General features: G+C 34.0%; 1 protein-coding gene across 4 annotated transcripts in view; it reads left to right on the top strand.

The window, feature by feature from the left end:
• The window catches only part of nahoda (DOMON-like domain-containing protein nahoda), a 382,855-nt gene that overhangs the window by 288,563 nt on the left and 77,190 nt on the right, over positions 1 to 17,102 (top strand). The window lies entirely within an intron of this gene.

Below are 17,102 nucleotides of genomic sequence, written 5' to 3'. Positions count from 1 at the left end.
TCAGTGTTGGTAAAATGGGTACAGATTAATTATAATAGGAATGTATCGCTGTATGAATGTCGCCCAGAACGGGAATTCCGTAACAGTATTATAGTGAAGGAAAGAACCCTGTATATTTTCAAAACATTCACTTTTTGAATAGCCCTCGTACTAATTATTACTAAATCAACTCTCCTATTAATTATTATTATTACATCAATATAAGTAGTTTTCTCTTCTCTTCTTTCTCCATATATATATCAATTCATTTATAACAACATTTTTCTTTTATTACTAATCACATATCATAAAGCGTCGATTCATTAAAAAATATTATTTATGGGTCTATTCAAAATTATAAGTAACTGATGACTTACACAGAGTTACTAGTTAATTGTTCCTCTTTTACATTGAGCGATAACATTCATATACAAACAACATTATTTACAATTAAGATTGCCATCATATCACACGTCAATAGCAAGATCAGAAGGTAATAATTACATTTAAAAGCTTCAATTTAAGTTCACTGTCATGGATTTCAAGTTAACACAATCAAATCTCTTTTGAACATGTAAAGTAAAATAAAGGTAAACATAACATTCAAAGTTAATACAAAGATAAGATAAATTAATCACATCATAACATGTTGCTCAAATATAAAGTCCAAATGAAGTATTCATAACACAACTCATAACATCTGAGAGAATAAATTAGGAATTGTTATCCATCCGTAACTCAAATCTAAGTTACATGGCCAAAAGATTCAAACAAGCTAAACGATAAGTCGCAAACGGGAATACAGCCATCTTCAACTACATCTATGCCAAGAATTTGAGCACAACTCTTAGCAAGAATAAATCCAATTCCTCCAATGGCACAACACACATCTACCAAGGAAGTTTCTTCGTCAACTTCAACCATTTCTGCGATGGAAGTATACAGCATCAAAGTATTCACTTGAAAATAATAATCTGGAGATACTCGAAAATTCATGTCACATATAGTTTCTTTTACATATTCTTTCTTGAACAACAGCTGTAGTGGTGGAGGTTTCTCACCTTCTTCCTTTTCATTGAAGATCTGGAAATAGAGCGATGTTACGTTCAAGCAGTTTCTTTCTCTGTTTTGGACATAATCTTTCAAATCATCCGTAATCTTCTCTATAGACGAATGCTTCAGAAAGTCAGCAAGTCCTTCATTCTTCTCTTTTCTTTCTTCTGCCCAATTTGTTAAATCTAAATTCCTTCTCGGCAACAAATCCATTAGTCGCGTGAGTGAAGATTTTATTTCTTCAGTATTCTTCTTCAACTGTTCTCTATAATTAACATCCCACAAAGGTATTGTAGCCTGTTTTATTCTGTCTTCTACGGATAACTGAACTTTCGCCTTTTTATAATCCTTATCAACAGAGTTTTCCAATTTTCGCTTACGTTGATCAGCTTCGACAACTTCGGCTGAAAGAACTCGCTTCTTCCAACTGTATCCATTCAAAATCTTTACTGCCATCTGTTGGTCTTCTTCAGTTTTGAAGATCAAATAAATCCAAGAACTCGCTCTTTTCGGCGACTTAATAGTATGGCTTCCCAACTTCAAATTATCAGTCAACAATTTCTTCAATTTCCCTAACCGGTATAATCTCGGCAGACCTTTCACTTCAATTTTGAATACGCCTGTAGTAGTAGTGGAGGTTTTCTTGACCGGAGATGACGGTTCTTCTTCAATTGTAGCATCTTCCGTATCATCATTCGTCACAGGTTCTATGGTTTCATTACCCTCTTGTTCTTCACTATTTTCGTTTCGTCCATCTTCATCTAGCTTTTCATCTAGCTTTTCATCGTACAATTTTTGTTGTCGATCAAATTTCTGTTTTAGCTTTTCATTGTGTTGTTCGAATTTAGCATCTAGTATCTGTTCTAGCTTTTTATTGTATTGTTCGAATTTAGCATCTAGTATCTGTTCTAGCTTTTTATCTAGCTTTTCTTCGTACAATTTTTGTTGTTGATCAAATTTAGCATCTAGTAATTGACTAATCGTATCAACAAGATTAGAATAGAAATGTTCAGACACAGTTACGGCATTTCCAGATATGGTTTCATTTGAAATACTGGGTACTTCTTCAATCTCGGAATCCTGCATATTGCTAATTCTTTGGATTCTCTTCCCACTTCTCAAAGTAGTGAAACTCATAAAATACGTATACACATAAACTCAGTTCTTACTATTCTTCGGAACTAAATAGTATAGTATAGTCCCGTGTCTTCGGCACCAGATAAAACGAAATATATTATAAAAACACTTCGCTTTAGCCCTGATTCGTTTATGTACCTTTAAATCACTACGTTATTATAATAAATATATCAACTACTAATTACTAACCATAAACATGAATTGTGTCCAGATATCGTCGATTTATTCTTCTGTTTTATACGTACATGAAATATCAACAGCAACCATAGCTTTTGTACATATCTTCCAATTTCGTGTGTATAACTCAGTAATGATCTTTCCCATAACAACTAATAATCTTGTCAATAACAAACTGATAGTTTTTTTCATAGTCTTTTTCCATGACAACATGTCCTGTCAATAACAGCATTCTTTCTTTTAATTACATCTAAGCTATATGCTTAATTATTGCGCCTCTGATCAGTGTTGGTAAAATGGGTACAGATTAATTATAATAGGAATGTATCGCTGTACAGTCTTACGTCTAAGAAATGAAATTAAACCTTTAGCTTAACAAGCTGCAATTACGCCCTGTAAAAATGATGAAAATCTTAATTCAACATCATATGTATTCTGTCATTATTAACATTTCACTTGCTGCAGCTGAGAAGCTTCCATGCTTCACGGTTTTCTGCTAACGTCTTCGTCTTAACGATTTTTCTATTTTGATATCGTCCATTAATTGTGGTCTCCGCCCCCTCCCTCTCTTTCCTGCCACCACACTCTCTAGCACGTCCTTCATGATACAGTTTCTTCTTAGCCAATATCCCAACCAGTTTCTCTTCCTCTTCTTAATATTGTCTAAAATTGTTCTTTTCTCCCCCACCATTTCTAACACCTCATTCGTTTTCCGCTCAAACCTATCATTGAGCTCAACCCTACATCAAAACTGCCTGTTCTGTTTTCTCCCTTCCTACTTCTATATTTAACACTGATTACTTCGTTCATATCACCATGGCTTTTTTTTTCTCATATTAATGTTCATCCCATATTCTTCACAGCCTTTTCTCAAGTTTTTTAACATTGATTTTCTCTTCAGATTCCGCAACAAGCGACATATCCCCTACTGAAATGCTGTCTTCATTGTGTAGGCTCTTTTTCACTATATTTTCTAGATAAATATTAAATATTGTTGGCGAGAGACAGAATCTCTGTCGAACTCTCCTTCCAGTTGCAGTCTTTTTCTGTCATTTCCTCCCCTATTCTAACACTTACTTGTTAATTCATACAACAATTTTATATAAACTATATAAAAATGCATGCAGAAATCATTATTTAAAAACATCCTTATACAAGAAGCTTCTCAATTGTTTTCAGAATGCTGGGCAAATGCCGTACTGGCAATAAATACCACTGGTTTTCCTTAGTAATCATATTTAGGTGAACTACTTATTTTTATAATTGGAAGAATCTCGTTTCATAAATAGCCAGTCACGAAAACCGAAAATATTCTTTTAGATATCGAAAGCACCCACTGCCGTCGCCCTTCTTCTGTTGTTTAACCTTGGAAAGGAGAAAGGAAGCAACAAAAAGAAATACACAAGACGTGACGGAATTGTTCACCTTCATTGTTGTGCTAGTAACATCGACGTATTTGTTGTTTCACGCATGCAGATAGGATACAATGGAGTAATTGTGCCCAGTAAGATGTTCTGCCATCATTGTTGCAGATGAATAGCCAGGATCCTGCCTTATATACTCCACATTTTTCATTAAATTTTCTTAAAAGATGTTAGTGTCCGAAATAAATTTCCCTTTATTTCAAATGCTCTGTCTTATAAAGATTTCTATGTCCAAAATAAATTATTTTATCACGAAATATTCTGTCTTTATAAAGATTCCTATACTCTGTCTTTATAAAGATTTCTATCTCCAAAAGAAATTTCTCCATACTTGAAGTACTCTGTCTTTATAAAGCTTTCTATGTCTAAAATAAATCAATTAATTTTCATATGACGTTAATTTTAAACATTAAATTTCACATTAATTTTCACAATTCAAGACAATTTTCATTGCATCATTGAAAATATTGCAATTTTTTTAGTCCACAAAATATACTATATTGTCAAATTCCATACACAATAATAACAATGAATTATTAAACAAAACCGAAATGACATGACTACACTGAGTTTGCATTCATATAAATTACGATTTAAATATATAATTATAAGGTCAAAGAAAAAAATATTGTCCAGGGACTAATATTGTATATAAAACTACTCTTATTAGAATATAAACACCTCATCCAGTTCCTTTCCAGGTGGTATAGTGTCAAGGACCGACGAGACGTTACCACGTTGGATAGAAGAAAGAGATGAAATAAATTATTTTGTACTCGAAATATTGTGTCTAAAATAAATTCCCTTTACTTGAAACACTCTGCCTTTATAAATAGTTCTATATCCAAAAGAAATTTCCGTTTACTTGAAATAATCTGATTTATAAATATTTCTATATCCAAAATAAATGATCTTATCTTGAAATGCTCTGTCTTTATAAAGATTTCTGTCTAAAATAAATTATTTTGTACTCGAAATACTTTGTCTTCATAAAAAAATTCTATGTCTAAAATAAATTCTCTTTACTTGAAACACTTTGTCATAAGAAATATTTCTGAATCCAAAATAAATTATTTCACCTTGAAATTCTCTGTTTTTATAAGGATTTCTATATCTAAAGTAAATTTCCCTATATTTGAAATATTATGTCTTTATAAATATTTCTATGCCCAAAGCAAATTCTCCTATTCTTGAAATACGTTGTCTTCAAACGTTATAATGATTTTTATTTCCAAAACAAATTTCCGTATACTTAATACACTAAATTGTCTATAGATTTTTAAAAATGAAATGAAATCTTTCAGTATAACGTCCCACGATTATGCACTTTAGTCAAAGGAAAATGAATAATCAAGGCAAGTCAATATTGATGCATGAATCGATTAAATGAAAATGTGGGAGGCAACGGCAGTACCCCGAGAAAACCCACGGACACGATGTTCACTACAAACTTACTTGGCCGGGATTCGAACTAGGGACCTCATGTACCAAAAGTAAATAACGATCCACTGTGCCCCTTCTCTATCGAATATATTTCAACCAATATTATTCTACTAAAATCGGAAATAAATAGAATTTTACTACTACTTCCAGTTTCAATTCCATAGAGCAGAAACGGTGAAAGACCGATAACTTTTTTCATGTAGATTCAGTGTCTCTATTTAAACCAGAAGTGGTAGAAATCTATAATTTTCGATTTCAACGCTAATTGCCATAATAAGAAAATGGTAATAGATAGCAACAAATATATACTTGATGTGGATTCAGTATGTTAAAAATATGTCCTTCTACGATTTTATTCCTCTATTTCAACCAGAAATATTATAAACTCTTTTTGATATGCGTTCTTGGAACAAGTTCTGTATGTGACATTGTATATCCCTGTATATTGTAGCCAGGAATTATAAGTGTATTACTTTTATTGCCAGTATTGAATTCGCACACTTTAAAATTGTACACTCTGAAACGAAACTTACTTGTTTAAGAGTCTTCATCCCGGCGAAATTAAAATACCGCTAATTTTACAGTAATTATGTGATATCTTTAAATAGATAAAAGATAATTGAAATATGGAACAAGAGTGCCCTAGACAATATTATTTTGCCTGAGGCACCGTTATCACAAGTCACCTAGTGGCTTTCCGTTTTCAGCTGTTTAGAAACGCGAAAATAAATGCCGATTTTCAAAATGGCTCGAAATCGAAAGCAGATAAGTGAGTCGTGATAACGGTTTCTCATGTAAAATAATATTGTCTAGGGCGCTCTTGTTCCACATTTCGATTATCTTTTATCAACCAATACACATTTGAAGATATTACATAATTACTGTAAAATTAGCGGTATTTTAATTTCGCCGGGATGAAGACTCTTAAGAAAAAAATCACAATCTTTAACCGAACTAAAGGTATGACCCAACTGTAAGTCTTTAGGGTCGCCAAGCAAGGGTAACAGTATACTGTAGAGCATTTACTGTACGAATAGTTTAAATTTGGCTCTCTTATGAATATGGAATCTGGTGACTATTATCCTGGCTTCCTATAAGTAGAAAGATCATACTCTAGTAATATGTTAGTGGGGGCACGGGGGCTCAGTGGTAGAGCTTTAACCTCTGGTGTGTGAGGTCTCTGGTTCGATCCTCAGTCAAGTAAGTTTGTTGAGGAGAACATATTGTTCGTGGGTTTTCTCGGGGTTCTCCCGTTTTTTCATGTTTTTATTCCACCAATTCCCCATCATCTTTCACTTGCCTTAATTATCCGTCTCCCTTAGCATAATAGGCATAACCGTGGGACGTTAAAGTGAAAGATTTCATTTCATTTCTTGTAACATCTTAATATTTTTATAATCTATAATACATACAGTTAATTATATCCCTTTGAAACACACGATGTAGACCTGTGCAGCATATTTGCAAATAAATGAAGAGAGGCCATTTAATACTAGGTATTTTGCATAATTTTCATGTATATTTATTATGTTTACTATTGCATAATTTCAGTGTATTAAAACGCGTCGTGTCATTACTATGAATACATTTACACGTTTCAGTCAACATTTCCGTGATTTCAAGTATTACATTTTTTATATATATTTATCCGAAGGAAAATACACTGTTTCAAAATTAGAGGAAACCATGTATTTGGTGAAAAGATGCATATATTTTCCTTTTTTGCACACACGAAAAACAACCGCCTCAAGAGGTGAAAATGTGTGCAGAGGAAGTTTTGTAATATATATTGCTTTTTTGTATTAGGTATAGCTAATATAACTTAACCTGGTATAGTACCTCTCATTTATTATTACAAAAGTTTTATCTTTCTTTCTCTCCCTCCCTCACCCCTCTCTCTCTCTCACCCATAATATATAAATTTTTACTTCCCTATATGATTTTTCTGAATTTCTTAATTACATCTGTGCTCACGCACTTAGTATTCAAGTGCTAATTCTGTGGTGCTTGCAGTCTTGGATTCGATTCCCTGTGAGACCGAAATAGTAAAGCATATAATCAGCTATCTAAATTAAGAGATAGCGAACTTCGTATTTGAAATGCAGAAAAACGGCGCTGGAAGTTGGTGATTCATCACATAGTTAAATATTCCTTCCATGTATCATCTAACTGGCCGTAGCCCTGTATACACTATAGTGGTTAAAACGGAACGTTAACCTTCATTAATACGCGGTATTTATGTCCTATGACATACAATGCATAAAATGATACATTAATATGCGAGATTTTGTCATATGACACATAAGAATGTATTAAATATGCACGACAGTTTGTAAAATGTGTCAAAGGATACATTTTTCTGCATAATTAATAATGGACCTTATTTTATACAACTTTATTTGCTCGACTCATGTACCTAGTGCGTATTTCATTTGTACAGTATATACATATTCATATATTGTTAATGATTTTAATCTGTATTAATAGTGAAACTAAAGCGAGCGTCTAAGTTAGACAGTCTAACACAACATTAATATATTTGAGTGTGTGATCTTTGTTTGGTGCTCTTCTTGTTCTCTGAGATTCGTAATGGATAAGACATACATATTTGTCACGAATATTTTCAATGTAATGTGTACTTACGTACAGAATTCCTTTATGTATCTAGTTTAATGACACGTCAATTTTGGTATACTGAAAAAATTGTACCTTGTACACGCTGAAAGTGTAAAATAAACTACTACTGCATATGAACTGTTCAAATTGAATTCTGTAACATGAAAAGTGGCCAATTAATAAAGATGTATCAAATCGCACATTATTATTCTGGAGTCAAAAAGTAAGGGGAAATGCAATTATTTTCTTAATATTGATGTGAATTCAATCCAGCTATTGTTGCTGTCATGTGACTTGGCTAATGGACAAAGATGTGCATTGACAAACACAGTCATGTGCTTTCTCTATCAAACACATGGTTCTTCATATTTCAATCACGGGGTAAGACTTGTGTGCTTTGTATATATATATTTATATTTATATATATATATATATATATATATATATATATATATATATATATATATATATATATATATATATATATATATATATAATTTTAATGTTGTGTATTTATTTATTTAGTACATTTTACGTTTAAACCATTAATAAAACCGCAAGTTTATATAAATAGTTTATAAAAGGCTGAAGCTAAAAGAGGATACCCGGGGTACAATGTTGCAGATTGTTAGAAATAGATCATGTAGTGTTAGCGATAGAAATCTGCGGCGTGTCTGAAAATTAGAAAGTATAATTGAAAAAATGAAATGAAATGAAATCTTTGAGTTTAACGTCCTACGGCTAGGCTAAAGGAGATGGTGATGATGAGAAATGAATGAAAACGGTGGAATGAATAAATTGGGAGGCAATGGGAAAACCCCGTAGAAACCCCCGCACACGGTGTTTGTCCACCACAAAGTTCACTTGGCGCGAGCTGGGATCGAACCAGGAACCCATGCACCAAAGGTGAGCGTTCTACCACTGAGCCACCGTGGCCCTCAAAATATAACTGTAAAAACCTAGGAATTTAGTATGTTATACTGCCTGACCATATTGTCTTTCCTAATAATAAGCAATACTTGTAAATGGTTATTAACTTAGTACGTAGTAACGTGGTAAGCGCGCATTTCAAGTAGACTTCTTGTAGTAGTAGTATTTGCGTTTTTGTTTGGGCAATAACCCGTCAACTTACAATCGTGGTCAGACAGTAAAACTTTGGATTAAATAAAAATTTATTTCAATTCATAGCATGTTTTCCCTTTGAAAAGTTGCTGTATGTAGACCTATAACTTTAACATCTGCTTGAGTTACACTGATCCAAAACATAGACAATACAAACACGAATTCTTGTTACGTTTCAGTATTGTAAAAGTGTTTCCTCAGGCTGTTTTTTTCTCTGAGGAAGGTAACGTTCAAGGTGTCGAAACAAGAACTGTATGTTTTTTAATTGTATCTTTAAGACTTAACTTGAATAACTGACACAGAAGGAACCAAGGCGGGATAGATGGTTGACATTACCGTCTATTGTTATTTTCTAATACATTTTTTTTAGTTCTGTGACGTCACTGTGGACTATGATTACATTTAAGAATTATTTCAACATCTATATCTTATTACTGAGAGATAGGAGTTTTTTGTGTAAATAATCAAGGATATTTGCATGGTTATACAGAATGCTGTTTTTCTTCTTTTCAGTTACTTCATCCAAACAAGTACATATTTCTTTTTAACTAGAAGGATACTTTGCTCTGTTAATTTTCATTTATTATCTCCCTCCCCCCAAATAAAGAGAAAACACACAACAAATTAAACAAAAAAATAAGATGTTGTAGTAATAAACAAATGTACAAAAACTTGTCAAAATTGCAAAATCACACAATGACATCCTTTCCAATTTCCTTCAAGTAATGAAAATTTTACTTAGAATTCGGGTGTTCCTAATAAAAATTTTCGTTGTTTTTAACCCCGAACTTAATACAACACTTTTTTTAAAAAAATATTTTATGATACACAAAATGTACATTATTATTTGTAAAAGAACAAGAAGAAATAATAAATATGGATTATGAAATAAAACTAATAAGGGAACTGAGAGTAAAACATGTAACAACTTTCTTTGCCCTTGGTATTTTATGATCAAGAGAATGTGAATGTATCATAAAAAAAAAATCTTCACTCAGCTTGGAATGTTATTTCTTTATAAATAATATGCGTAATATGTAAAGTGATATGTGTGTTACCGTTAGGCAAACACAAACAATAGGTACAATCTGGTATTAAATAACGTATTTTGCTACATATGCAGTACATATTTACAAACATTTAAATCTAAGAAATTCCTTTTACGAGCATTTAGCATCAACATTAGTTCATTTATCACAGTTAATGATTTGGTACATCCGAATATATTTTAGATCATCAGAATACAATATCAGTTAAGTTTTTCGTACATTTTGGAAGATTGTTTATAAATACGCGCATTACAACAGCAAAGTTTCCAAATCTAATCCTTGTGGAACTCTAGATAATTGAGAGCATTCATCTGAATTATCATGTATACAGTAATAATACTCGTCTTTTGTTACAGTGTGAGTCTCAAGGCAAGCCATTTAAACATAGTTTCACGTACATACAGAGAAAGAACAATTGATATCACATATGTCATAGGGAAGGATCAAGGGCAATGCATGCATCCACACCTAATTCAAATTCTTTGCTCTGAGATATGTCATTAGGAAGCCAAATTGATATTCAGAGTCATTCCATTCCTACGCGTATGTGGACCAAATTATTAACCAGTCAATGCCACTTCTTGAATTCAACGCCTATTGACATGCTATTGAGGGCATATGAAGGTGTGGTCTTCTGCCTTAGATCTACCTATTGTTCGGGTCATACTTTGTTAAACAGAAGAATAACCGTTTCTGACTGTATTTTAATAAATAGATAAAGCATTCGGACATTGTGATTATACCTACAAATATTAATGAGAAATTAATTTAGTTTCTGCTTCTCTCGCTTATGCATACTCTCTTCCCTCTGGGTGTTAGACATCGTCAAACCTTTATATTCGTCATATTTGCCGGAATGCTTTAAAGATTGATTATTATTTCCCAATTGTTTGCACTGGTAGGTAGGTGCTTATTGTATGATAATTGTTTTGTGCTGGCAGTTAGGTGCTCGAGATTTCCTTAAGGTGTATCTTTGTGATCTAGATAATACACTGGAAAGCACTCCTCTCGAAATAAAGAAACTTGCCGATGAAGGATAGAAATTTCGAGTGGAAGAGAGTAGCTTATGCAAAAAATTTAATAATACGAAGAGTGACCAGAAAGTAAGGTTACAATACCTACAGTGTAACGTGTATATGTATATTATTTCATACAACTATACAGCCAACAGATAGTACACACATTAGGTTATTTTTCGACATAGTCTCCATGTCGGTTGAAGCATTTATCGCCTCGTGGGATAAGTTTGAAGATTCCCTCCTAGTAAAATTCCTGCCGTTGCGTGTTCAGCTACATTGTCACAAAGTGTTTCACCTCCTCCTCTGAAGAGAAGCAACGGCCTCCTAGGTGCTCCTTCAAATGCGGGAACAGGTGAAAGTCCGGGCCATAGGAAGGATGGTCGATGATGTCCCAGCGAAACTGCTTCAACAGCGTGTGGTTCTCTGGGCTGTATGCGGGCGCGTGTTGTCGTGAAAGAAGATGACGCCCTCGGTGAGAAGTCCTAGTAGAAAGCTCTTACTCAAACGGGAAAGAGAAGGTTAAAATTTATGATGAAATTAAAGTATCTCACATGGCCCTCAAGTTAGGAAAATGAAACTAGGCATATAAATTCATTAAAAATATGCTGAAATTCTGCTTTTAAAGGGGCAGGAGGCAATTTCTATAGTTTTTTTTCTTTACATTCAAATCCATACTTTGCCTGTCTCATCATCACCGGAAACAGGTGAACTGTTTGAAATTAAGTTTTGAATATAATTACAACTTGGATCTGTGCTCTGATCATTACTTACTTTGCATGTCCTGAGAGATTGAAGGAGATAAATATTTCGCAAAGAATAACTACTGGATCGTTTGAAATGAGTTTTTAAACATATTTACTAGTTGCGTCGAGTTGGCTTGTTATAATTACGTTTTCATCGAAATGTGCTTCCTAAGGGAGAGTTCAACTATATCTTTCAAATATTTTGTGTAAACTTACATTCCTCATGTGAACGACGGGCTGGTAAATAAACAAATTTAAAAAGAAACTTATTAAAGTGAATTGAAAATGATCAACTTAAATTTCCTAAAATCTCCTCGTCGTCGGTACAGCTTTGAAACCTTAATTAGAGTGCTCCATCAAATTTTCAAGTGCTATTTTATGAATAGTGCGTTCAAATGCTCTTAAAAAATATTTTTTTATAGACACGCAAATTAAACCTTGTGAATCAAATCAATACGAGAATGGTAGAACATGACATGTTACTTTTTGGCCAGTTTATGATTTTTCGCTCCAGTTGTTTGTCATACTGAGATCTGTATGCTATATATATATATAAAAAGTTGATAATGGCTTAATTAAAAATTTCCTACTTAGCACTATATATATTTCGTTTCCACCAATGAACTGAAACTATTTTAAATTTAATTCATAAGGTTAACATTTGCTATGCTACATTATTTAAGAAACTCTACTGTGCTAACAGCTGCCTTGCGGTAGACAAAAATGTGAGAGCTGTTACTATAATTCGTTTTATTCAACCATACTATTGAAAGTATATGCAGAAATCCACACTGTAGGTCAGTGGCGTAGGAAAGGGACTGACACAGTTTAAGTCTACCTATCCCCTCTTAGTATAGTGATATGAAAAATCGATTCTGTTAATAATGTAGTATATTCTGTTTGTGATGCCTGATAATACGACGTATAATTTATCACAAGTATCGTACAGTGATGTTAGAAACAAAAGTTACTTCCCAAGAAGCTCTCTTTAACCCTACATAAAATTTCAGGTGGGTGTGTACTCTACTGTATAATATTTGGTCGAGCCCTTTCCTCATAAAATCCTAGTTGGGAAACTTAAGGGTAGATTAAGAATAATGTGGAAAAATAATTTCTCATTTCACTCGTTCAGCTCGTATCCGTTTTCTCCAAGTCAAGTTTGAAATAGAATGACTTCAGACTTTCCGCGGTGATGCTGGTCGTAAAGTAGCTCGTTTTTGAAGTAAATTAGTCATGAGGGATTGATCATGTTGATCGATCTGCGTTGAGGTAACTTTGTATGGTGATAGTGGTACTCAATACTCCAGCTCGCTCAGGCCAATTTTGCATCGGGTTTCTTAAGTAAAATTAGTTAAATATGTGCTAATAACAACAGACAATTTTAAGAGAACGCTTCAGTTTTGTTTTGGAAAGATTGTTTTTCAAGATTTTTTTTTTTTCGAAAGCAAAAGTTTTTTTTTTTTTTCTGACCGTTTCGATCCAACATTAGGTTACATAAACATTTTTCAAATGCTAGTTTATTTAACAGTTTTGTGTCAGTCAGCATTAGGGAAATATGACGTTTCGCCCCCCCCTTCCCTCTGTAAATGTTTATTCATTCAGTTAGACAGGGAAAAATAATGAAGCAATCGAAAGTCACGTCAAAGGCGGTCCATCACAAACGAAATAGAACGGCACTTGCCTTTAACCATTTGGATATTGGAGTAGACAGAACGGCGCGGCGTACTCCCTCCGTTCTCTCCTTTTCGTATTATTTATTTTTTAATGAAAGGTGTGGTTATAGAAGTAGGTCTCATTTAGAATTCTAATGTCTCCTTTACATCTCGTGTACACTCCAGCTAACAAGATGGTTTGTATAGCATTGGATAGGTGTTTAACATATTGATAAAACTCACAGATAATATCGTAATAATACAGTGAATAACCTTTCTTTTTAAAATAAATAGAAATATATTTTGCTCAGTACATTAGAAAGGTTAAGAAATATATATTAAAACATTTGTGTTTGCTTCTCGATATATTACTTGTATTTTTTAAAATTGCAAAATTGTTCAAAAGATCTTTATATTTTATGCATGGTATAACTTCACGCATGTTCTTGGAAATTTTCTATATTGTGCTTTTAATATAGTCTTCAGAAATTGTTTTAATGTTTTATTGATAATTTTGTTGATCATATACGCCATTTTTTTTAATTCATTGGATTACAAACCTGTGTCCATTAGATTCAAATGGCAATGATCTTGTGTCTAACAAGGCACACACTTCGCCATCATTTCTATACTTGTACCACGAACTGTCATACTTCGTACCGGGATGCTAGCTGATCCCGCTCACGCAGAGTTCGACGTTCTGTTATTGTCCGCCACTGATATAAATGAGTGCAATGATATGAATGAGATATTATGTAATAAATTCTACCATTGTAAGGAACAAAATGCTTTTTGTCTTATGGAAATTAGTTAAGTATTAAAAAAAAGTTATAAACAATTTTCAGTAGGGAGTTAATTTCCGCCTATTCTGTATAATTTACTGATATGACTTCTGCCAAGAGACGCCACTGCATCTAACGAATAACGTCATCAACGAGTTAAAAAATCCAAAGGATTAACTTGGAAAGGAAATGATGTTCAAGATGAGATTAAAAAAAAATAGTCAGAGACTATGTTTGTCAGAGATTCCAGAAAGAAATTAAAATTTTTAAAAAGGGAAATAACTTTTAAGTACTGTGTCATCTGGCTGCAATCAAAATTCTCTTTCTCTAAAATCGTGATGTTAGCACAAATTGTACTAATGCACCTATATATAGTAAAAAAAGAATATAGTTATTGCTGATTTGTTTTCTTATCCTGGACACTTTAGTTCTACCTAAATTAGATGAATCAGCACTCTTGAGGAATGACATCATTAATTTTTTTAGTAGCATTTTCACTTTCATTGTAAAAATAGGTGATTGCATAGAAAATTGGAATATTAACATGTTACTAGTAGTTTGAAATGTTAAGTGAGGTTACGTAAGATAAATATCATTATTATGCAATTTCATTAAAAAAAAAAAAATCGTGGGTGATAGTATGCCGTGCGATAGTTGTCAACGTCTTTAGATTGTCAAAAGGTTATTTGAAAATAGATTTTATGAATCTATTTGATGCACACACAAACTGATGCGAAGTGAAATATCACTTAAAGGAAAGCTCCTTCGTTCGCAAGTGGTTTGCGGATGCCTGAACCGGTTGCTTAGTAGTAGCGCGCTAACTTTAATACAAGGCAGGGGCGATCGCCCCTACCCAGAAGAGGAAACTTTCTTATTTTATATATATAAATAAAACCCATTCCAAAGTTTGGAGCCCTTAAAAGTAGCAGTATGACAACTCACCCCCCCCCCCAGAAGTCGGTCCTGGATCCGCCCCTGATACAAGGGTCCCAAATTGGTTTCAGTCTGTGTGAATTTGTGATTAACATAATCGTGTTCGTGGCAGAGATGTCTAAATTGTAATCACGGGCTCCCGTAGTTCACTATCCTCAATGGAGCACGCGGTCACTAATCTTAATGAGACTCACGGTATCTTAGAGTCTTTATCCTCAATGGGTCTCGCGCTCACTAATCTCAATGAAGCTCACGCTAGCACAGTTATTATCCTCAATGGAGCTCGCGCTCACTAATCTCAATGAAGCTCACCCTAGTTCAAACTCTTTATCCTTAATGGGGGTCGCGCTCAACGGTTTCAATGAGGCTCACGCTAGCCCAGCGTTTTCATTTTCAATGGGCTTCGTGCTTACTAATCTGAATGATGCTCAGGCTAGCTCAGACACTCTATTCTCAATGGAGCTTGCGCTCCCAAGTATCAATGAGACTGATGCTAGCTCAGAGTTTTTATCGTGAATGGGGCTCACGCTCATTAATCTCAGTAAAGTCGCACTAGCTCAAACTCTCTATTCTCAATGAAGTTCGCGCTCACTAGTCTACATGAGGCTCACGCTAGCTCAGAGTTTTTTTTTTTTAAATCTATAATGAGACTCGCGCTTACTAAATTAATGAAACTCACGCTAGCTAAGACTCTTTATCCTTAATAGGGCTTGCGCTTACTAAGGTTCACGCTAACTTAGAGTCTCACTAGCTCAAGCTGGGGCTCGGTATCCTCAATGAAACATGTGCTAGCTTGATCTTGCTCAGTAACTTCACTGGTAGTGTTGCATATGAGAAGAAGGTCGAGACAAGAAGTACCATTTTAAATTTGAGACAAGACGAGAATTCTCGTTTCGTTCATTCTTGTCTCATTTTAGTGGGCAACGTTAGTTCACCCAAGTCTTAGATCTCACACATTGTTTTAAGAAACCTATAAATTGATAAAGTGATCGCACGAACAAAATGAAGAGCATTTATGACTGTTTAAAGGGAGATATACATAATATATTTCAAATTACATAATATACACAATATATTACACAATATACTTTAAATGTTGTTTGTTATATCAGATCACATCTTACGTACACCTCTCGTGACACAGAAGAATTCTAATAACTTCTAGATGACTTTTTAAAAATTAGAGCATAAATTTAGTATCTAATTTACAAAACGAGATTATAAAAGCTTTTCAAGAATCGAGACGGGACAGAATTCTTCGAGAATCGAGACGAGATGAATCCAGGTTCGCAACCAGAAGAGATCTAGGGGGACCTGGCCCCCCTAAACTTTTCGTGACTCCTCCAGACATCAACACAAAATGCTATTATTAATACAAAAAAAAAACACACACACACACACAATTTAGATATTTGTAAGAGAATTTTTAATGACTTGCTCCCCCTCTAACATATTCATGCCACCCCCCAAACATCTGTGGCTGGTTTCGGGTCTGGATGAATCTTCTCAAAATTTACGAGACGAGACGAGGCAACTTTATTTTTCGCAACATACTCTCAGCGATCACATTCACTGAGAGTTCGGACTCATTATTATCAATGAGGTTCGTATTCATTTTTTCTAGCCGTTAATATTCTCATTAAGGTTCACGCTCTCTCAATATCCACTTATAAGGCTCCTACTGGCACGGTCAATTGTTGAGCTTAAGCAGTGGCGGATCCAGGGTATGATCAAGGGAGGGGCTAAACTATAGTTTGCCGTTGTATCCAGTGTAAAGCAGGATTGAAGCCCATTTTATCTAGTGTATGCCTGAGTGTCAAGGGAGCTATAGCCCCTATAGCTCCCCTTTGGATCCGCCACTGAGCTTAAGGCATATTCAGCCCGAGGCCCAGGTTCGCGAGTTTGAACTTCATGGGTTTTATCAAATTTCTCCCATTTTCCCTACTTTCTCATCCCAACAAATTTTTCATCTT

The sequence above is a fragment of the Thermobia domestica genome, chromosome 16 (genome assembly GCF_964235325.1).
Source record: "Thermobia domestica chromosome 16, izTheDome1.hap1.1, whole genome shotgun sequence".
In the NCBI taxonomy this organism is placed as follows: Eukaryota; Metazoa; Arthropoda; class Insecta; order Zygentoma; family Lepismatidae; genus Thermobia; species Thermobia domestica.
This window is presented reverse-complemented; position numbering and strand designations above follow the sequence as displayed.